The following is a 5,387-nucleotide window of genomic DNA, read 5'->3' as shown; positions in this document are numbered from 1 at the left end:
TTATGTATATGCATGTGTGCCTGAGTATGTGCACCACATAATTTCCAGGGCCAGATTTACTCTTTCTGCCAAAACAAGTCACATATTGTATGCATGTGGTTGTGTGTGTGCACCTCTACACGTTGGCCACACCGTTACAGAGCTACAGAATCTGCTGAAGTGGCATGGGTGGCTGTGTTTCTCTGGAGCTCTACCCTCAGTAGAGCCATCATTTGCAACCAGGATCAACAGTACTTTCCCACCTGGCTGTGCTGCACATGCTCAGTCAGAATCATCTCCCATCCACCAGTGACTGCCTTTTGAATAGCCATAGGACTATTAAAGACACTAAGAGCAGTCCTATGAACATTTAACTCTAATTGGGCCAGATTAGAGATTCCAGTGTGGGTATGGGTTTGTTTGTCTATAGAAGTGGAAATTTCTGGTTTCTTTAGAAACTCAGTTCCATCACACGATGTTTGTCTGGAAGTTGTCTTATGAGAGAATGTTTTGCTGAAGTAGACATTGAGAAGGCACTCAATGGTATTTTGCTGGAGTGGATGCTTGAGAGGGTGCATGGGGTTTGGAAAGAGTATGAATGAAATCCCATAAACGTTGAGAGGTCGCTTGCATGCCATGCTTCGCTGGTCTTCTCTGGTCTTCGCTGGTCTTTGCTGGTCTCGCTTCTTTCACTGATCTTCACTTCATAAAGAGAAATGTGCTGATAATTTTCTCGTGGTACTCCAGCTGATTTCTGATGCTGCCATTGACTTGTGCTGATTCAGGAAGACTTGCCATTTCTGCTGGATCCCGAGCTGCTGCTACTGATTTGTGTTTGGTGTTTGCTATCAGACTGGACTGCTGGTGTCCTGACAATGAAGGGGGGATCACCCCAAAGAACAACCCCCTTTTCCTATAAACCTTCTTCTTCCACTACAGAAGTTCAGTGGGCTAGAAGGGAAGTCGAAGTCTAGAAATCTAAATAAAGTAGGTTTAGAAAAAAATCTAAGCCTATAGTCTGTTTACCAGAGAGAGAGAGAGAGAGAGAGAGAGAGAGAGAGAGAGAGAGAGAGAGAGAGAGACAGACAGACAGAGAGAGAAAAGAAAAAGAAAAAAAGAAAAAGAAATTCTACTATGGAACTATGGTGCTTTTTTTCATAAAAAGCCCAATGGTTTTTAGAGATTTCCAAGGAGAAACTGGAGAAGTTATTGTTAACTTAAAAAAAGAAACAACTTTAAGGAGTTTTCCTAGTTTGTGTCTGCCATGATCAAACACTGACCAAAAGCAACTTGCGGAGGAAAGAGTTAATCTCTGCTTCTAAGCAATTGCTCATTCTGTTTTTTTTTTTTTTTTTTTTTTTTAAAAACAAACTTTATTGATTCTTCTGTTAGTTTCACATCAGGCACCTCAGTCTCACTCATCTCTCCATCCTCTGTCCCCTCATATCCACCCTTCACTCTTGTAATCTCCCCAATAAAACCATACAAATCATCATCATCATCAACAACAACAACAGAACAAAGCATAGAAAACGTCTCACCGTGGAAGCTGTAGTAGGTCACAGTGTATCCCACAGTCTATCTATCCCTGCCCACATATCTTCACTTGCAAATGTTCATTGCAATGAGTCATTGGTCCAGTCTGAGATCTCTGGCTTCTGTGATGCCATCAACATTGGATCCTCATCTGGACTCCTCCAGGTTATCCTGCTGTTGTCCTGTGTGGTGGAGACCCTGCAGCTTTGGATCATCAGGATTGGCCTTTCTTTCACAGGTCCCAACTGTTCTAAGATGATAGACTTTGGTGTGGAATGCCCTGGACGTGGGCCTCAGTTAAGGTAGCTGACGTGGTCAGTGCTCTGGCTCTCCCTCATCAGCACCCCAGGGTGAGATCTCCAGCACTGCTCTGGTTAGACCACCCAGTGCATCCATCAGCAGTGGGCAGAATCAGCTTCTGTTTGAATGCCCTTGGGGCTGGCTCACCTGCTCCTAGACTGCTAAACCCAGCCCGACTGTGCTGCCCAGTCAAAGCACAGGCTCCGCTCTCCCAGATGCTGCAGCCTGTGAGGGGCTGGGCCAGCTCTCCTGGGGCTGGCTCACTCATTCCTTCAACATCAGGGCCAGTTCCACTGCATTGTCCAAGTGAGGTATAGGGCCCTCTTTCCCTAGGGCTATAACTAGTGAGGGGGCAGAGTTAGCCCCCCTGCTCTGATGCCCTTGGGGCCAGCTCTCCCAATACTAGTGGCAGGGTCTGGGGGAAAGGGTGTCACCCCCACACTCTTGCCACTTCATGGCAGACAAGTGGTGGCAGGGTTGGGGGCAGCTCTCCTGTGCTTGCTCTTGGGGCTGGAGCCCTCACCTTCACCCCTCCACTAGAGTCAGCTCTCCAATGCTGTCCAGGCAAGGGGCAGGGCCCGCTCTCCCAAGTGCTGCTGCTGAGGGACAGGGAGAGCTCACCTGCTCTCATGACCTCAGGGCCAGCTCTCCTGATTGCCATAGATTGTGAGGGCTGAGTGGGAGAAGTATCATCCCTACACCCAAGTTACCTCATTGCAGATGAGTGGCAGGACTAGCTCTCCCACCGTCACACCCTTGGGTCAGCTCTGCTGTGCTCTCCAGGTGAGATACAGGGCCTACTCCCCCAGTGCTGTAGGGGCAGGGCTAGCTCTCCAGGATTCACAATCCTGTGGTGGCAAGAAAGGTTGGAGACATCCCCCTGTGTCTGCGCCACCTCCAGGGCAGATGACTGGTGGGATTAGCTCTCCCACACTCATGCCCCTGGGCAGGCTTCCCCAGGGTCAGCTCCACTGTGGTGCCTGGATGAGGTACAGGGCCTGTTCTTCTAAGTGCTACTAGCGGTGAAAGATGGGGCTAGCTCTCGAGCACACTGAATTCAGTGAAAAGCATGACCAGCTATGTACAGCCCCCGGACATTCATGTGGTCCCCAGTGGCTGCCCTACCTGGGACATCTCCATGTTCTCTAGTCACAATTTGAGCCATGGACATCAACATTGTTCTTTCCACTGGTTGCATAGCCATGGGCTCAGATATGGCCCTCAGTGGCAGCTCAGTCTGGGTCCTCAACATGGCCCCAGGTGGTGGGGCTGGCCGCTCACAACAGGCTGCTTCCCTCTACCCTCAAGTCTCCAGCTCCCTCTCTCTTCATAACGCTCACGCTGCTCCACTTCTCTTTCTCTCCCATTTGACCACCTCGTACGTGAACATTGTGTGGATACAGCTGCACTGGCCACACCGCTGGGCGGGTGATATTCTCCATTGTGTAGGCAGCGAGGTGTCTATGGCCCACCTGTGCCGTGCACGGCGGGTCAGGTCTGTAGGTGACATGACAGTCTGCAGGTCTCTGTCTTCCTCCTTCTGAGCTGCACTGCCTGGATTTGACTTGACTTGATTTGATTTGATTTGATTTTTATGAGTCCTAGGCATAAAACAGCTTTGGTCCCCAAGCCAGGCATCAAGCTAGGATAAACAAGAGCTACTGTCTGCTCTGCCCCTGACTGATAGAAGAACGGCGCCACTAACGAGGTGTCTCTGCCCACTGCTGAGGGGTGTGTGGGAGGGGTTTGCCCGTGGGACAGTGGACCTTGCTGCCAGACAGATGAACTGGTGAGGTGGTAGAACCCTGGATTCTTACTTGAGAGTGGCAGGAGTTCACTAGCTCCCGACCCGATTCCTGTCCTGGAGCACAGGACCACGACACCCCACTGAGAGAACCATGACAACTGTCACATAGACAATGACAACTGGTGGCATAGAGCCTGGAGCTCTGCATGCTAATGAGGTATCTAGATAGGCCCCAAGGGTTTAGCCAATAAGTTTCTCTTCCCAGGCATTCCTTCCTGCAAAAGGTATTTAATCTCTGATTCACCCTGAGTAAGTCATATACATTCTTTTCCTCCATGAATAAATAGTTTGGACTAGCAAGGACTGTCTCTCTTATCAAGGACCACCATTGGTGGAGGTCTTCACCATACAGAACCACACCTAAGTTTCCCACAGAAGGCCTCTGCATTCCTGGCACTCACTCTGAGCTGAGTCCCCCTCTCCCTGCCTTGGGCTCATCTCAGGCTCTTGGGCCCCCACTACCACTCTGTTCTCAACTCTTTCTGGCTCCCAGCAGCATCTGGGTACCCAGGAGTTTGAGAACCACAGCCTTCATCCCAGCCCACGCTGTTTCAACACGGGCTAGGATCCTATCCTAGACTGCGTTCTGTCTCCCCTGAGCGCTGTGGAGGCATCTTACGAGCCTGGCACCCCAATAGGCAGAAAGGAACAGAGCCCAGAGCCTCTGCATTTTGCCTCTCTGAGGGGTGTTCTGACACCAAAAGTGATGAGGTGGAAACATTGAACCACATTGCTTTTTAAGAACTCAAGGCTGGAAACTGGAGGTAGGAACTACGGCAGAGACTGAGGAATCCTGCTTATAGGCGTACTCAGTTTGATCTCTTATACAACCCACAGTGGGCTAGGCCACCCTACACCAATCACTGACCAAGAAAATGATCCACAGACATGCCCACAGGGCAGTTTGATGGAGGTCACTCTTAACTGAGGTTCCCTCGTCCCAGTGACCCTAGGTTGTGTGAAGTTGACAAGAACTAACCGCCACAGTGGTGTCTTGTTTTTTCCTTAAGTTGTAATTGTCTGCTGATCCCCCTCATTGTCTGCCCATTTAAGAACACATTTTATTTTCTTTACCATCCTAAAAGTAAACCCGTAGTTGGGGTAGCATCCACGAAGTCTGGGTTTCAATTCCAGCTCTCCGTGCAATCCTGAAAGGCTTGAGATTTCTGTGTTTATAACTTTAGAATAACGATGCTGGCCACACACACTCATCAGGGAGTTCAGGTGAAAAGGATACCTTTTATCATGATTTGAATGTCAAATGTCCCTCATAGGCTTCTCTGTGTGAACACATATTTGTAGTTGGGGAAGACCTTGAGGTGGCACCTAGCCCGAGGAAGTGGGTCACTGTGGAGGGCCTTCAGGTTCCTTAGTATGGCCCTAATTCCTATTTTGTCTTCCTGATTGGGGCATAGTGTGACTTGCGGAAGCAGTCTCTTGCCATATGCCTTGCCTGAAAAGATAGTCTGAATCCTTAATCTTAAAACACAACGCACCCTTTCTTTCTTTCTCCCTTACATTGATTCTTGTCAGGGATGTATGGCCATAGCAACCAAAAAGTAATGATTATATTATATTAGAAATGTCACTCAAGATTGAAAGCTTCAAAATCTATCTTACAATCCTATGTTTTTCATTCATTTCTGCCTCTTTGTCTATATAGTCAGTCGAATAGTGACCCTCCCTCCCTCGTATGTCTATCTGTGACCTTATTTGTAAGGAAGTTCTCTGTAAGATTCCCAGGTGTCTTTAGACTTAGGCTGGA

The 5,387-nt window shown here is 48.8% G+C and overlaps 1 non-coding gene across 1 annotated transcript; it reads right to left on the bottom strand.

Moving 5' to 3' along the window:
• Positions 1-3,407: 3,407 nt before the first annotated feature.
• LOC116885037 lies at positions 3,408-3,549 on the bottom strand. Its single transcript, XR_004385924.1, has one exon. It is a non-coding gene; the product is annotated as a small nucleolar RNA SNORA48 (small nucleolar RNA).
• Between the last annotated feature and the right edge of the window lie 1,838 nt (positions 3,550-5,387).

Source organism: Rattus rattus, chromosome 15 (assembly GCF_011064425.1).
Source record: "Rattus rattus isolate New Zealand chromosome 15, Rrattus_CSIRO_v1, whole genome shotgun sequence".
Lineage (NCBI taxonomy): Eukaryota > Metazoa > Chordata > Mammalia > Rodentia > Muridae > Rattus > Rattus rattus.
Note: the sequence above shows the minus strand (reverse complement) of the source record. Positions and strands in the feature narration are given on the sequence as shown.